Source organism: Homalodisca vitripennis, chromosome 3 (genome assembly GCF_021130785.1).
Source record: "Homalodisca vitripennis isolate AUS2020 chromosome 3, UT_GWSS_2.1, whole genome shotgun sequence".
NCBI classification, from domain to species: Eukaryota; Metazoa; Arthropoda; class Insecta; order Hemiptera; family Cicadellidae; genus Homalodisca; species Homalodisca vitripennis.
The window spans coordinates 128,375,561-128,394,320 of record NC_060209.1 but is presented as its reverse complement, the minus strand read 5'-3'; positions in this window follow the sequence as shown (position 1 = coordinate 128,394,320).

Genomic DNA, 18,760 nt, shown 5'->3' with positions numbered 1-18,760 from the left:
AATTATACTATGTTAATAAATAAGTCTGTAAGTTTTTATAAAATTAACATTCACTTCTTTAGACAAACAATATCAAAGTGGTGGCTCCAAACAGTGTCAGCAATATTCCCAGGAAACTTCCAGTGGTTACACAACTGAAATGCGACTCAAACGGAAATCCATGAGTGATTCTGTAAGTGCTCATTTGAAGTGTAACCACAGAGAGTATTTACTTACCAGTGTGTAAACAAGTGCTTCAGCTGCTTACTTAAGCCATTCGATAAACTTATTTACACACGAGCTGTGTCATATATTCAGTCAGGTATTCAAACTCTTTAGCGACTGCTTCAAGCTTCGATTATTTCGAACAATAAGAAATTTTAGGTCTTCAACTATCTTTTTTTGTTTAAATATAAGAAAGAATGTAGCAAAGAGGCAAGATATATGCAAAAGGCAAATCACTCATACCTATATCTATCCAATTCTCTGGTATATCACTGAAAGTGGACATTTGTGATAAGACTGTCTCATCCCTTAAATATGAAATTGAAAATGAAACATCGATAGAGGTTGAAATGGGGTTGCATACCCTATAAAAACATTTTCACCTTCTTCATAGTCTAGAATTATATAAATTACAAAACGTGGCCTATGATCTCAGTAAAAAACGAAAAGAATTCTCATGAAGATCAATTACACACAGGGGTTGAAAATTAATTGAAACGCATATATGAACTATACTAGGTTTTAAACCTTCCCATAGATGGGAGTGTAAAATTTTATACACATTTGTATGTGAACTAAACAGACTAATAGCACTGACAATACCTCTAAGCGGAAGTAGATAACGGTGAACTGGTTGACGCCTTTACACAGAAAAATATTTTTCTAACCTATTTATATATATATATATATATATATATATATATATATATATATATATTGAACAGGGCAGCAATGTAAAAATAACTGAGACAGAGATATGATTACAATGAGCGAAGTTGAAAAATGTTAAAGAGCAGCGTACTCCTTAAACCGAGTGTATAGTTACTATAGTACGAGAGAGAGATAGAGAGGGGGTGGGAGGGAGGGAGGGAATGAGTGAGGAGGAGAGAGGGAGAGAGAGAGAGAGAGAGAGAAGAGAGAGGAAGGGGAGGGGGAGAGGAGAGGGAGAGGGGAAGAGAGAGAGAGAAGAGAGAGAGAGAGAGAGAGAGAGAGAGAGAGAGAGAGAGAGAGAGAGACTTGGTAACAAAATACAAATTTAAATCATGTTTCATGTGTTCCGTATGTCTACATGTCTACTTCTTATTTTAATAAATTCATATCAGGCTTTATCATAATTACATCATCATACGTGCTCTCAATAAGATTACTATGGACCTATATATTTCTCGATTCGATTCGAATTCAGTGTTGCTTCTAATATTACGATGTTTTGTAGACTAATTAGTTCAGTTAATTAGTGGTCTACAATATATTTCACTCTCAGACTTTCAGGGCCCCAAAATATTGTTTCTCTGTTTGTGAAATGAAAAAAATATAGTGAAATCTTCGAATTATCACCACTAACATTCAGTTGCTATTTATTATTCTATTTACTAATAGGAATTATTGTTTTACGTCAATATTAAATTGCGGGAGCTAAGTCTCAGTTTAATCCGCTAGTATTAAATCATTACTTCAGAAATAATATACATTGGGTATGAATATTTTTACATATATTATAAAATACTGAAACGTTATTTATAGAATGTTTTTGTTAAATTACCATAATATTGTTATAAGGCTAGGTGTTAGCCAAACCTATCACGCGAGGGGCGGGAAAATTGATGGTGGATATTACTCCCTGATTGCAGATCTCGAATGTATTGTTTAAGACTTTTTGTAAAGTAAAGATGTTTTATTTTACTGGATGAAATTAGGGCTAAGAAGCCCTCTTTAACACTCAACCTGGGGACCAACGGCTTAAAGATAACTTCCGAACCACCACCAATGGCCGGGCCAGGCGGGCTGTTTGCAAGGACGGGATCGTGCTCAGCGGTCACCCATCCAAGCAGCAGCCACGCTTTGACGTTCCTTGATCTGGGTATCTTGCAATAACTGCTGTACCCTGCCCGCTGCACTGCACCATTGGTAGTTTTTGTATCACCGAACGATGGCAAATGTTCCGGAATAAATCCCGTTTCCTACAAACAAATGTATTCTGTATGTCTGTCTGTTCGGAGGACAACTCAAGAAACCAAGCGAGTTATTGGGTTGAAAAATTCGCTTGCAATACCAGGCGAAGCGTTTAAAAACCGACACTGGCATAGCATACCACTACTTGTTTATGAAATATTATATTTAATATTTTATGATTGCTTTATAGTAAACAAATGCTAAAATGAGGGAAATATTATGTTTTCAAAACTCAAAGTAGCGTTAAAGGGCTGGCTGAACTTAGTAAGTCATTAAAACACCAGATGCTATGTGGATCTTATCATGTACTTTTTACACGATCCAGATAAAACTTTTCATTGTTACGGTGATATGATATATATGTAAATATTTTCTGGATTTCATACTTTTTATTTGAAATAAAACACAAACGAATGAACTTGTGGGCTAGGAGAGAACCCCATATATTTATCTCTACGTTCATAAGGAAGGCTCCTTAAATGGCAATTGAATTGAATGGCAAGCCAGTTGAACGAAATCTTGATTTTGGATCGATTTATGAGCAGATGTAATTAGCATGAGAACTGTGAGTCCGGTATGTAAGTGGAATCGGTATTTTCTGCATTGTATGATTTATTATTGTAGAACTGGAAAAAGGCATTAAATACAAACTGTATATGTGTGTTTAATGGAATTATATGAAAGAACAAGTTTTATAGATGGATTAATATTAAATATTTCAAATTAAATTCTAAGTTTATATAATGATTGCTTTCAAGAGGGAGCAAGTGAGCCTATGGAGTAGAAAATAGAAAAATAATGTTTTTGCTAATCCTTACAAATGCTTATAAACTTGTTAATTTTCGACCATGTTATGTTTAATAATTCAAGAGATATGAAGTAAGTTAAAGGTAGTTTATAATAATGAACACTAAAAACTTCTGACAAATTTTTATTCAGGTTTAGTTACGCACTGTGTATGTAAACACAAAGCTAGTTATAAAAAGTTTTCAATGTTGTGAAACTTAGTTTACATTTCACATCGTGGTGAATTGTACTTAAAAAAGGTAAAAAGTCAAAATATTTCGATTTTTTGGTTCCAAAATCTTTTATTAAGACATACTTTGGGCAACTTACGAGATAACAACTAAGAGCGTCTAAGTTATAGTTCCCAGGACTGCCACGAGATGGCGTTATCTCCAGACATTTGTTAGTCTTTCTGCTCTTCTTTCACCGAGACCGTAACAGCAAGAACCGTAAAACACCATGTGAATAAATTTTTTTTACTTTAAATCTGGTGTTTAGGAATGAAAGTAAAACATCACCGGCATGAAATTGTCGTCTATATAAAAAAATCGTATAACAATGTATATTTCATGAGCAAATATCAGAACACAGCTGCCTCCAAACTTTGCTGGTCAATACCTGAAAAATATTAATTCTGATTTAAAAGTCTAGTGTTAATATTAATAAAATTATTGCCTAATGAATAAGCTCTTTTTGAATAACCTAATAAAAACGTCTTTTTAAATAACCTAATAAAAACGTCTTTATAATTGAGAACAAATTATTTAGTTCACAAGAAAAGGTAATGACTGGGTCCAAAACACGAGAATCCCTTTTTTGCAGGTTGAAAACAAACCCTTGGTACCTTCATCAGTTTGCTCTACCGAGTACTAAGTAGTCTTACCTCTCAACATAAATGTTTGTGTATTAAGTAAGAAAAGATACCAGTTGCTAATGTTTTATGAACATTTATAGCTCTTTGTTACTGTATAATAAATCAATGGGTAAGACATCAGACATTAACGATAATCTGAGACATGAAAAGTTTTCCTATGATCGTAAACAAACTTCAGAGCACTATTTTGAAGTTTAAAACTATAAATTTTAATTCCAAAGTTAGACTGTAGGAAAATTATAGTTAACAATATTCAATCAATAGGAAAATATAAGCATTATATTTAATTAGAATTTCAGTAAAAACTATACTTGCGAAATACTTGCAGGGCCATGTGTCTCCAACAGCTCTTGGAACAGTGATAATTTGTGGGGAAGTATCCTATTGCTTTCAATATTAAAAATAGCGTGTCGATAGAAAATAAACCTACATCCGCTTGAGTGCACGAAAGGCAGGTATATAAAAGTGTAATGTTGTACGTGAGCCAGCATACCAACTGTTGTACAACAGGCAAGCCATGTCTGTGTAAATTACTTCTAGGCCTTTACTATTCCTAACGTTTCTCCTCATTTTATCTTATACAAATTAGAATTTTGGTTAATCTTAGACATTGCTTATGACAGTGTAAAACAATATATTGGGATTAAAATTAATCTGATCGGCCATTAAAAACTGTTTGCCATTGACTTGAGAAGAAAATAAAATTCTATAGTTTGGATAGTTGATCCATCTACAAAAGTTGATGATCTACAAAAAAAAGAAAAGAAATAATGTCATAGTTATAATATGCCTAAGTACCATTTTTTATGAGGTAGTAGTAAAATTCATATATTAAAACTAAATTCAATTTATTTTTAGTCCATCTGAAACATGGTAGTCTCAAGAGTCTTCTTGTTACAGCGTTTAGGGACCTAAAATTTACCGGATATTTTAAAGTAAATAATACATTAAGCGAATTCTTGGTGTGAACTCCTCCCCCTCTCTTACCAATCCAACAGCCAGGAAGTTAACCGTCAAGAGTTTGTACGTTCACACTGAAATGACACGTTAAGAATACCCCTGGTGCTGAGATAAATTTTTATCGGTTTACACCTTCTACTAGAACCTACACAGGGTACAGTAACAAAACATACATCACTAACAGCAACTTGTGAGGTATTGGTGTAAAATGGGATCAATAGGTCTTATTTACTTTGAAGGATATCATTTGGACCTCCTTTAGTTTTAAAACTTGTTGATAAACCAACATAAAAGAGTGCTGTTTCCTACCTACATTGAATGAAAGAGACTAAAACCAGAGCTTGTCTCCACATATACCAAAGTGATATGACAATGATATAGAGGATATCCCTTCGGGATCTTAAGAGGAGCAGTCACATTACGAATATCCTGTCACTCCCGAAGCAATCACAAAGATACTTGTGTAACTAAGTTTAATGAGGGGTTTCCTCATCTTTCTTTCATATGTGAACAAAAAGTGACGTAATACTTAATCCTGCTGAGAAATACACTTGATCTTTCTCTTTACCAATGTATCCGAAACTTGAGGAATCACGTATACTTAAGTGGAAGTCTACATATTGTAATAACTTATACCTCTAATAGTATTCTGTGGTAATAACAGACATAGGAGATACTTAAATGCGCGGCAACATGGCGACTACAACATGATTACTTTCAAAGTCAATGCAGTACTGATATAAAAAGCGTATACTACTTATATTCTCTACATTGCGTACCGGTTTAAAAATTCGTAACCATAATGACGGATGTATTAAGCTCTTTTTTACTAAAAGTGAGGTTAAAAGGAAGTATTAAACGTTATTTTTCAAATAAAAAACGTTAGTTTTTCTTTAGAAGCAATTGACCTAAAATTGTAAAACCAGGGAAGGCATACGGACAGGCAGATATTCTGCAAACTTTCCAAGACATTCTATAGGGTTGAACATGGCATTCTCTGTGAAATCTGGAGATTTATGGTGTTTGTGGGATTGCGCTAGATTGGTGTCAGTCATACCTTCCAAACCGGATGCAATTTGTGGAGATTACGAGATTCAATAGAAAACCACAGTAAGCAAATATAGTCCCAAAGGGAGTATCCTTGGACCATTACTTTTCATTGTCTACATAAATGATCTTGGAGCACAGATCCCTTTGTAAAATTATGTATTTTATGCAGACGACCCAACCCTGCTTGTTGAGGGCCTACATACCAATTTACAGGACAGAGTCAAGGAATCACTACAGTCACTCGTAACCTGTTTATAATTTCAAAATTTCTGCTGAACTCGAATAAGTCCTGCTTCATGCAATATCAAATTCTAAATATATATTTAAAAAACAGAAATAATTTCTTATGATGAGTGTCATATTAGAGAATATAACAGTGGATTTAGTCGCAACTGTTACACACTTATGCAATTGCAACTCCTTATAGAAACCCATGTGTTACTCTTGGTCTATTATAGGTGTTCTTTCTCCACAGTGACTTATGGGATTGAGATCAGGGGTGGTTCTCCGCACGCATCCAAGGTCCAGAAAAGAGTTGTGCGCATCGTTAAGGGCTTACCAGTACTGAAATCATGCACAGGCGTCTTCCAATCACTAAATATTCTCTCCTTAACTCTAATATAAATCCAAAAATTAACAATGTCGACAATGAGCAGTACAAAAAGTACACTATCTTTTGCATAAATTCATATGTATCCGAATAAGCACGGGAGTGACATGCGCACTCCTGGTAATCGCCTTACACTCTCCAAAAGAAGCATTGATTTCACTGGTTCGTTTTTCTTTAACAAACTTCCAACTGATATTAAAAAGTGCAGTGAAAGACTGAAACTAAAGGGCTTTGGTAAATGTTTTGGCTCATTTTAGTTGAGAGAGAGTTTTTTAGTATACAGGAATTCCTTTGCATTGGTTCTGGAGGATATTTGTATTTCATTACTGACTTATAACCTAGTTGGCTATCAGTTTTATTTATAATTTCACTAAAAATTTAAATGTACTAAATGTTTTGAACATTTATTCATAAATAAAAATATGATATGATAGTAAACTATGTAAACTTTTATAATTTACTTCAAAATGAAAATACCACTCACAATAAGTTACTACTGACATGTTGGACTTAAAACTAACTGGGATTAAAACTGGATAAGTGTCAATCAAATATGGTGATTAATTATTTAATATAATTCTGTTGTGGTTTTTAATCAAAAGTATAATCAAGAAACCATATCAATCAGTTATTTTGTGTATAAAAATTGGTTCTAAAGATAATACAAGTCTTGCTAAAGGCATTTAATTTGTTCGAGTGAGTAGGAATATAGATATAAACGAGTATATATAGGTGCTGGTGTCAAAAACACTAACTCCAGTTTAGTTTATTCTACCTCCAAACGTTAGTAAAGTACACGGTCTATTTGATCTTAACAGCTCCATGTTATTGACGATCGGCTAACAGCCTAAAAAATACATATAAAAGACATTTTTCATTAATTTCATTTCATTGTCTAACAGCCTCAGAGATCTCTAATTATGAATATATACTTAAATTGCTGGGCCAAAGTCACCAAGAACTTAACACCTTGAGACGATCAATTTCAGTGTCAACTGATGTGTAGACAATATAGATGATCTCAACATTACATTTATGTAAAACAGTAAGGTTAGATGAATTTCTTTATTAATTAAATCAAATTAGCATCTATGGTTATTTGTGGTTGGTTGGTTTATGTAATGATTTTCATAAAATTTCTCTTTCAGTGTGTAATAGTTCATATAATTATTATTCTTTCTGACACAAATTGTATAATATACATCCTAAAAGATACTATTAAAAATATGTTTTAAGAATAGTTCAATTCTGGAAGGCACTGCTAATTTTAATGGATTTCTGCATATGTATCTCTTGCTATTAAATAATGTCTGAACATTTCTCTATGAAGAAAACAAATTATTTTACATAGTGCTCTGGTTCCAAAAATAGATATGACGATGTTATTACAATTATACACAACATGGCTATAAGTGTAAAAGTAAAAATCTCATTTTTAATGGGAAGTATTGAAGTAAAACCGTTTTACTGTGTATTATTAGATTTAGAGAGATTTTAGCAGATGTGTTTTAGAATTTAGTGATTTTTCTTCAACTTCTATAGTTATTATTAAAATAGTATGTTAATATAAAAATAGTAAGGTAGTATATTTTCTAAAAGCGCTGTTATATCGTTCTGTTATATCGCTGTATCCTGTCATACAAATGGGTCTATCCCAAAGCTGATATGAAAGCTTTCTCCCTTATATTATTAATCTGCTTCTCCCTGTGGTAGTGGCCCTGCCCATTTTCAGGAAAATTCTCCCCCCTCACTCTCTCTCTCTCTAAAACGATTTACTTCTATAATAGACTATTTTCAACCTGATAGAAATATTCTAAGAATATAAACACTGACGTATTTGCTTTTCTCAATGTAAAATTGAAATTTACATACACATAAGCAGAACTTTTCATATGACAGAATATCTTTATCTTAAGTTACTTGTGTGTTACTTCAAATAAAAACAAATCTCTAGCAAAAGTTATTTATTTATGACAGCAGGTAAGAATGTCCTTAATTCTCATTAAAAGTACTATGACAACACCGAATGTCCGCCAGGGTGGTGGATAACGTATTTAAAGTGAAAATTTATCTTGAAAACGGTTTTCACTAAAATTAGAATTCGTAAATGAGCACACATACCTAGTACTTGAACCTCCTACACAGAAAGTGAAGGGATAAGAAATAATCAGCATTAAAGAGCTTAAATTTTTGTACAAAAGATACTCTGAAGTAAAATATATTACAGTTATGTTAGCCAAATAAACAGTTCTTTACATAACAACATCTTATGACAGATACAGAAATCGTATAAAAATATGAAATATGAAAAAAAGGGTAAACGAATCCTAGACGGGGGTTGATCTTTGCAGTAAAGATTGTATATTACGTTGCACAGTATTTTCATCATTCGAGACCTTGTCGATTATAACACCATATCAATAAAAACATGCTTTTATTTCATGTTCTATTATAGTTTTCATTATGATTTATACATGAAATCACTTTTGTTACGATTTTCTTGGAATCAGTGATACGTACATAATTACTAATAATTTAGTGAGGATCAATAAGACATGTATTAGTGAGTGAAAACCTTAGCTTTTATGAATAAAAACAACAATAATTGCAGTAATTTTTAAAAGTGTCAAAATTTTGTTATATCATACAAAGTTATGTTATAAGTTTTTGCTGTTTTATATTAAAACCTACCCAAACACTGGAACTGAGAAATGCTTTTGTATTGCTAAAATATCTAACCTAAAGCACCAGTTTTAATTTATAATTTAATAAAAGAGTTTAATACAATAGAAACAATTCGCATTATAACCTTTGGCACAAATAGCCACCCCGCAGGCAATTGCTATTGAACAGTTTTAGCTCCATTGTTCTGGTACTCAAGGTTAATTAAAACCATCCTAATTAGCATACTCTATCATTCCATTAACAAACATAAAATAGATTTTAAGTTCAATTAAGCTATACAAGAATTACAGTAAATAGTATTCAATGCTCTTTGTATCAACATATGCAATAATAAAGTTCATAACAAAAAGATCATAAGGCACAGAGGGTGTAGTAAATGCAGTTCCTGTTGCTTGAAACCCATTCATAACCTCTCTAAACAGAACAAATAATATAAACTTTTAATTTGCACGCATATTTTTTTCTGTTTCACTCAGTTAATAATAATAATAAGTGTTAGTCTGTTGGCCAAAACACGAAGTTAACTTGCAGTATTTAGTTTAAATTTATATTCGGCGTTCCACTATCAAATTAATCTTGCTAGTTAGATAGGGTTATTACTAAGAGAGAAAATGGATGCATTAAGAGCCTGTAAATGTATCTAAATACTGGAGCTTAGACATTCTGAGGTTATAGTCCCCTCATCGCCACCATCACATATTATTCAACACTTTGGGCAATTTGCATGTGGTTAGGCTTTACTAAAGCATTATTCGTCTTTTCATATTCTCTCCAACACTCTCTCAAAATACAGTGAACATTTGGTGATTATTTAGCTTATTTAATAGTACATTTTACTTCAGAATAGAAAACAGATTTGTTGTTGAATCCCACTTGAGGTAATATTTATCAAAAACTCAATCATTATATACGACTAATACTTAACGTTAATAATTTCATACGTTTTATTTAAACATATATAGTTATTATTATTAGTTTTTAAAAATTGTTTCTCTTCATCCAGTTCTAACAAATCTAAAATTTACAAAGTATAATCTTAGGTATTTTACGGCAATCTAAAGCTGTTGTGATGGTAAATAAACGAATAAATTCTTTGTATGAATTCTTAATATAATACATGAATATTGACCATTCATAATCACTATAATATAATCATACGGAAAATCCATTAAACGATATTTTAATTTTATATGTCTTAAAATGATGATGTATAATTGTATGTATTATATAATTAGAATACAAAGATATGTTTTAATTATGTGTGTTTTATATATGAAATACTTAAATTTATTATGTCTTAAATATAGGTGTGAAGTTTAGGCATATATCTAAATCGGAAGAAAAAGTTTCTATACTATGTATATCTATTCTTGGAGTATGTATGACATTTAGATCATAATCTGCACCTGAAGTGATACAGCTGAATCTTGTATGACATTAATATACTCGTATTGTAGTATGCTGTATATGAGGACTGACTCTTTGATGATAAACCATTTTCAAATATTCTGTTTTAGAACCTGTTTTCCCATTGAATTCACAGTAAAATATAAAAACCAAATTAATTGTGTTTTAATGACTTTTAATAAGACAATTAGAAGTATGTTTTACTACAAAACTATCAAGAAAATTTGTGGATGAACTGGGGCGGATAAAGTCTCGCAGTTATTCATAACTTTATTGATTAGATACACAATTAAGGATAAAGTTATGTACAGTTATAACACTAGGTGCATAAATTCGGAGACTTCTAAAATATTTGCCAGTAAAATGTCTTGATAATCGATCGCCTGTTGCCTTTTAGGCTAAGAACAGTCATCAGGTTTGCACTGATATGAGCACCTTTCGTATGGGCACCGCGCATCCTACCAGCCTTCTTTCGGACCTCCAACTAGTGTTCGCGACTATATTTTTGCTGAAGGTGACAATTTTTGAGATTCGTTTGCAACGGGTTTTGGAGTAAAAACGCACTGCTACAGTTGTTAAAGGAATTACTTGAAATCTCCAGTGAAAGAAATCACTATACAGTATTGTGATCATTGTTGGATTCGACTGGGCCTGCGGTGCTCTCTGCGCCATTTGTGCGAAATCTTGTGAGTTCGTGAAGACTTCATCACCTGTCGGTCTACGTAGAAAATTTTAGGTACTCTGTGGTTTTAATGATACTAATAACTATGACCTTGGATGAGGATATTATTGACTTCGTGTCGACAGCTGTCGTTGTGCTGCTGCTTGAGGAGAATGCTGTGGATCAGGATATTGGCGATAAGTATGAGGGACACGGTGACCTGGTTGCGGCTGCTATTTCTGTGGACCACCACATCCAGGGTTTTGTGGAGTTGGTATTGGCAAACCCATAGTGGAATATCAAGACCGGAGCACTCTGCTCATATTACATCTACTCCTCTGACCAGAACACCCAGAGGGCTGTACAGGGATTTGGTGGATATGGGGTGAGATCTATCGGAGAGATCAAGTGTGGTGACTGCTGCTAGTGATGAGGCTGCGGGGGACTCTATCCTGCGAGAGTCGTTCTTCCTTATGGCGCTGTAGATGGGGCGAGATCTATTGGAGAGATCAAGTGTGGTGACTGCTGCTAATGATGAGGCTGCGGGGGACTCTATCCTGCGAGAGTCGTTCGTCCTTATGGCGCTGTAGATGGGGCACCTGCTGGAGATGACATTGGTTCTTGAGACAGGAACATTTCACATATAGCTATTTGCACGCCATACTTATACATTTTTTATATGTTGGGCATAAAAACTATAAATAAAGTTACACAGTATTGTGTATAAATCCCCCTTGACTTTAAGTTGTGGTTTTGTATGTAAATGTTTTTTTATTTATTTATTTTGTTTTAATAACCATTTATTCACAATTTTTCTTCCTTTGCTATCCTGATTTGTAGAACGTACAAATGAACATTTTTATTACCTCTAAACTATTAACATAAAAAAACATATTATGATAACGATGGACCATAGTGAGTATAACATTAGATTGTAAGTAATAGTTTAAAAGCAAATAAATGCATACCAGGTAGGTGGGTTCGGACAGGGCTGAGTGCTCACGATAAGCAAACCACATTGTAAACCATTTCATTAGCCGTTTCACAGGACGGTTTCCAGGAAATAACCACATTAACAGGCAAGAGCCGCAGTCAACCATTATAGCACGTACACGAATTCACTGGTATGTAGTATTGGATTGCCCCGTTAAATTCATCATTCGTATGCCCATATTTTGCTTATGTGATAGGCTATTTAAATTGGATTTAACTTATGCTAGAATCTTTAGGAGATTTCACACGTTTAAATGATAACTTTTACTTACATACTCAAGAGATCGTGTAAATTGTAGAAACGAATATGGGCCAAATGCCTAATATATAATAATATATACCTCAGTGAAAAAAAGGAGACATCTACCTCTAAATTTCATAACTTTCTGTCTTTTGGTTCTGAAACTCTCTCCTTATATCATGGTGAATTTATCATACCGCACCTTCTATTTCAGAATCCTATCTAAAATTACATTCGTAAATACATTTTGTTTCAATCAAACAGTATTCTAACACAACACTGTTCTCTGATATAAGTCCGTCGTGATGATAGTTATCTCCATACTTGGCTAGTTTCACGGAATATCAATAATCGCACTTAAAAACACATAAGCCTGAGTTTCAGTACCACACAGGTCGTTTTACCTTTAATAGACCATATGGAGTCTATTTTTAATTTTAGGTCATTTATATTGGTGTCAAAGTTTAACCCACAAGGATAAGTTACTGCTACTGTATAATATAGTATTGTAAAACTAAATTAAATTACCGTGAGTTAAGGCGAAGTTATAAATTATTTAAACCTTTTTGCTAACATATTACAAACAGCTTAGAATTGGACATCCAAATACCATATTTATGTTTCTTATTCGTGTTAGGAAGAAATTTATTCTAAGCCGAATCTTGGTCGTGGAAGGTCGAATAAACTAAATGGAAGCTAAGATAAACATAATTCATCCTTGCTGTTGGAACAGTAATTTAGATTTTTATGATCCTCTGTGAAATCAAAATTATTTGTTGAATTGTACAGTGTTTTAGCTTAATCCTTCTTCTATGTGCGCTAAAGTGCGTTCTAAAACCAATACATTGTTGGAATAGCTATAAAGAATAGGAGTGATTAAATGCACTAGCTTTACAGATGCCCAATCCAAGACGTCTCAATATTTTGGCGGAACATAACTTAGGAACTGCCGTAACCACACCCTTTGGCTGATGTGACTGTAAATCAGAAATGTAAATTAATACAAGTATTTATGTGGTAGAAAATGTAGCAAATTATTTCTGCCTGGTACGAGCATATTGATATATGTTTATATTTATTATTAAATGGTAGTTTTTCGGTTGGACAAGGTTTGGATATTTAGATTGGAGCTCGAAAAATAATTCAACGTTGATTATATATAAAAGAAAGAGAAAGAGAGAGAGAGCGCTACGTTTTACTCGTTCCACCATGATTACACAAATGACCATTTCAAAAAGATTTGGTCACGTTCAGCCAAAGAGTGACATGCACCATAATCGAACTCAGGTGAAATATATGCTACCTTTGGTCTTTATAACCTTCTTCCTGTTTAAATTATACCCGGTATTCAAGTAGCGTTTGAATTTTTGTCCGGATCAAGAAAATATACAGTTACATAAGTGCGATCAATCTTTTTCTTTGAAAAGGTGTCTATTTAATCTCTACTACAGTACTTCCACTATAAGATCTTTCTGGTATCCACAGTCTAGTTTAAATTCACAAGTTTTTGAGGCATACTTGTACGAAATCATAAATTTGTCTGATAATGGGGAAACTGGATAATTAATGATGAGTGGGAGCTTTGCCTTCTACATTTATCTACATATTCTGAGATAATGGAAGATAACTATAACTTCTCTTTGTAAATAAATTAGCAATGAGTCGCTAAAGCTATCGAAACATCCCAGTCCTTTTACTAAGGATAGGTCACAGCACACTTGTTTACACACAGCTAAGTAAATACTCTCTGTGGTTACGCTTCAAATGATTATTTTACAGAACGACTCATGGATTTCCGTATGACTCGCAATTTTAGCCTTGTGTAACCAATGGAAGTTTCCTGGGAATATTGCTGGCACTGTTTGGAGCCACCACTTTGACATTACGCGTATAAAGCACTGGTTTTAAAACTTAAAAACTTAAATAATTTAACATAATAAATTTTCTGGATGATTGGGACATATAAATTTGCAAAACCTGAAGAACTTTATTTAAATAAAATTTGGAAAGTTCCATGATAATTCTTATGCTTTATTAGTCTAAATAAATTATATACTGCATTACAAAACTACTATAAATACTTTTACTGTTAAAATTTACAAGAACATATATATTTTTAAATGTTGTGCTTTCATCTATAAACGTTTATGTATTATTTGATCTTATTATTAAATTTATATAAAAGGATTTGAAAATTAATATAAATATGAAGTACTACCAGTTACCCGTTGCTTCGCATGTCATTTCATATTGAAAAACAGAGACTGTGTAGACATATTTATTTTAAATGGCATCGAAACCATTGTTGACTCGTATAGTGAGCCGGTTCAATACCTATATCTCCCCGGCTCATGTGTGTTTTATATAGTGTATGTGTGTGTGGTTTATTGGCTGCAGAGGCCACTGACCATTTTGAAGGCGTTTTGGCCTTTCCGGGAGAGTGGCAAAGACTCCGAGCCGTGGTGTACAAGTTAGAAGTAGCTCCAAGTTAAAATTTTTTGTTTAACTAAGTGTTTTATTTAGTTTTTGCTGAGCTGTTCTCCTTCTAACATGTGCGGCTAAGTTTACGGCCCCTCACTGATGAGGTCCAGGAGATGAGTTGATTTTTCTGCTGCCATCTCTCCATCATGCGTGGTCGCAGAGAACCTTCGCTTTTGCGCTCTGCTGAAGGACGGCCACCATGATGGACATTTCTACTAGTCAACATCTGTGATACCCTGCCCATATTCTTTATTTATTTGTTATTGTTATTGTTGCCATTTATATAGTTTATATTTTGTTATTTAATTTTAAGTTAGTTTTAGATATTATTTAGTTATTTCTTGGATTTCATTAGGAGCCCGCCCTTAGCCGAAGGATACCGGGTGGAATTTGGCATTTCTTGTTTCAAATTATGGCGTTTCTAATTTTTGTATGCAGGTGCACCTGACGAGGAATTGTTTGAGGTATACTACTGCAGGCACTTTTTATTTTTTTTTATTTATAGTATATATATATATATATATTTATTTTTGACTGGATAGGCCTATGCGGTGTCTTAGTAAATTAACCTGAGTATACTGACCACGGTGTTCTTTTTTACCTAGTTTGTTTTGATCCGGCATCCCGTTCGCCACCATGGGCGCGCGCTTCCCTGATGGTTTGCTGTGTGTGTGCGAGCGGCGATGTACGGTTTCAATGGTAGCAGGAGCGTGGTTAGCTGCTCTCTCAGCTGTCTCTCAGTTCTGGTTTTGTTTGTTGGTGTAGGTTAGTGTTAGGTAGGGGGAGGTTAGAGTACACAATTTTTTTTTCATTAGGAGCTCGCCTTAGCACAGGATACCGGGTGGAATTGGTTTAGTGTCTTGCTTCCTGCAGACTTACCCTTTGCAGGGAGCAAGGGACTCTAAATTGCTTTAACCGCTAAATTTTATCTAACTGTACTCTACTTCTCCCCTATCAATGTGTTGTTTTGTTATATTTATTGCATCTGTGTTTGTAGGTTGTGGTTAGTGTATATTTGCAGGGTATCCTTCTATTAGGTAGCGGGTATTAAGTTCTTCACTTAGACCCTCGTCAGTGTAAGCCTTTTGTGAGTTGAGTCCACTTAGGTTACTAAGTAATTGTTACGTACGCTTTGTTGTTTATTGTGGTATTTATTTGTCTTAATTGTTTGGTATGGCGTTTTCCCTGGTGCCTGAACATCTACGCAAGCCCGAGTTGGTTTTTTGAGGTCCTGGCGAGAGGACAGAAGCCCGAGGGAGATGTGAGGGCATTAAGAGCTCAATTACGGGCTTGTATCGCGTTGGACCGCAACTGGAATGCAGAGTTCCAAATTAACACAGAATTTGAGTTTGTAAAACCCCGCATGGAGGAATTAGAAGACGATATTAATTTTGAGTCACTTCCCATGTCCGGGTCAGCAAAGGCTAGATTGGCATCTCAGCTTTTACATTGGCGTGACAGAATAGTTTTACTTATGTCGGCTCCTAGTTTAAACTCTGATATTAAAAGTTGGGCTTTTTCGGCCAGTAACAAATTAAAACAAGCCTTAGATGGTTTGAGTGAGGTGCGCTCGGTGAAAGAGAAGGGGGGTACTATTTACCGCTGTCACTCCAACGGAGTTCCCACTACCATTACTTTTGCTAACCATCCACCGGCTCTTTCTTTCGAGCCTCCCAGAGTTACTATGTCTCCGGATGGGTAGTGGTGAGGCATCATCTATAGTTTGTGCCTTCCTTTTTCTAGCTTTGGCAAACTGCCCCATCCTATGGGGAGTGTATTTACAACACTTCCCCAGAGTTGATGGGCTTGACACTAATTTACTTATCCATTTCCTTCTGGAAGTTTTTAAGCTAAGAGAATTTCCTGGTATGACAGATGCCATGCTTATGCAGATTTTAGCGCAGTTTTCCTTAAGGCCGCTTTTTTGATCGCCTTCTAGACTGCCTTAAGAGAGGTGCCACCTTTGACCAGTTCCACGCCGAGATCTTGGAGTTCTTTGTACCTTGCTCGGGTTAGGGAGCGCTTGCGGGTGGAACGCGTTTACCGTCCTCAGGCACCAGACGAGACGTTGAGCCATTTTGTCGGGGAGATACGGGATGTAGCCCGGGTGTTGCGCTTGAGCTTGAGCGAAACGGAGTTGGTGAGCCTTATTTTGGAGGGCATTAAACCTGAAGAACGCTCCCGTTTGATTTTTTTGTAGCCGTCCCGCATCTTTTGCGGATTTGGACCGCCTCTCCATCATCTCTAGAGGGGTTCAGATGCGGATGATCAAAGGGAGGCCATGTCGAGGCATCTTCCTCACTTGCCTCCGGGGCCGGTCCATGCTCCGGTGCAGTCTGAGTCAGCAGCTGCTCCTTTCCCGTAGGCAGCCTCCTACCTGTTATGGCTGCAAGCAAGTGGGACATATTAGGACCGTTTTGTCCACTTAATAAAAAAAACTAGTAAGCTTGCGGACGAGTAAGCCTGACTCGTGCCGTAAAGGTAATTTTGAGGGCAAATATGTACCTGATTTTGATGGTAAAAGGGTAGCTGGTTTAATGCAGAACAGAAAATAGACTTGGGACAGTTATCATCGTTGGCCGAGAGGGGAGGTTGCTGCTCTGGCTGCGCAGGGAGTAAGGGCTGCCGCTCAACCTGCCCACAACTGGATGTACTTGTGGGGAATGTGGTGCAGAAGGCCCTGGGTTGATTCTGGGTCAGCACGCAGCCTGATTTCTTTGTCGTTTTTTGAAGATCTAAAATCCTCTGGGCTAATACGGCAGGTTGAGCCTAGTTCACTTATCTGCTGGACTGCTTCACGCACACCTTTACCTATTATCTGTAGTGCCCAGATTCACATCAAAATTAATTATTTCTCTTGGGATTGGAGCTTTTTGGTGGCTAAGGACCTGACTTTTTCCTTTTCATCTTGGGAGCAGATTTTTATCGGAAAAACTGGCATGATTTTTGGATTTGGCCTCCAGTCATGTTTTCTTTGCTTTCGCCAGGCGGGTGCTCGTTTCCCTTTTCAGATAATCGAGTCTCGTGGGACTGCTGCCTTAGAGATGGAAGATAAGAGCTTGACTCCTCCTGACCAACTAGGACATCTTACCGCCGAAAGAGGCTGAGGACATAAGGCAGATTTGTTCCAGTTTTTCCTGAAGTCCTAACTGACAAACTGGGCACGACCAATCTCTTGGAATACGAGATTCGTCTTACAGACACCCGTCCTGTACGTTCCCATCCATATAAGCTTGCTCCGCCCAAGATGGAAATTCTGAGAAATATGATTGATGATTTACTTAAGAGTGGGGTAATCGAGCCGTCTTGCTCAAATTTTTCCAGTCCAGCGTTTCTAGTGCCGAAACCTAATGGGAAGTCCAGATTGGTCCTGGATTATCGAAAGCTCAATGCTCAGATAGAAATTGACTCCGTGCCTCTCCCCGATTTGCATTCTGCTTTCGACTGGTTTGGTAAGGCCAAGTATTTCTCAATTTTTGATCTTAATCAGGCATATCATCAGATTCCTCTAAAACACGAGTCTCGACCTCTCACTGCCTTTTGTGTGCCTTGGAATTTGTACCAGTTCACCCGAGTGCCAATGGGCTTGGCTGTGGGGGCCCAAACACTCACAGACTCCTGGATTCTATCTTTCATGATGTCAAATTTAAGTTCGTGTTCAACTATCTGGATAACCTGCTTGTGTACAGTGAGAGTTATGAGGAGCACTTGACTCATCTAGAGGAAGTTCTAACTAGGCTGCGAGAGTCTGGCCTTACCGTCAATCCTGAAAAGGTGAGTTTTGCTCAGCCTGAAATATCGTTTTCTGGGTCATCTTGTCTCTTCTCGAGGTGTTTGTATTGATCCAGAGAGAAC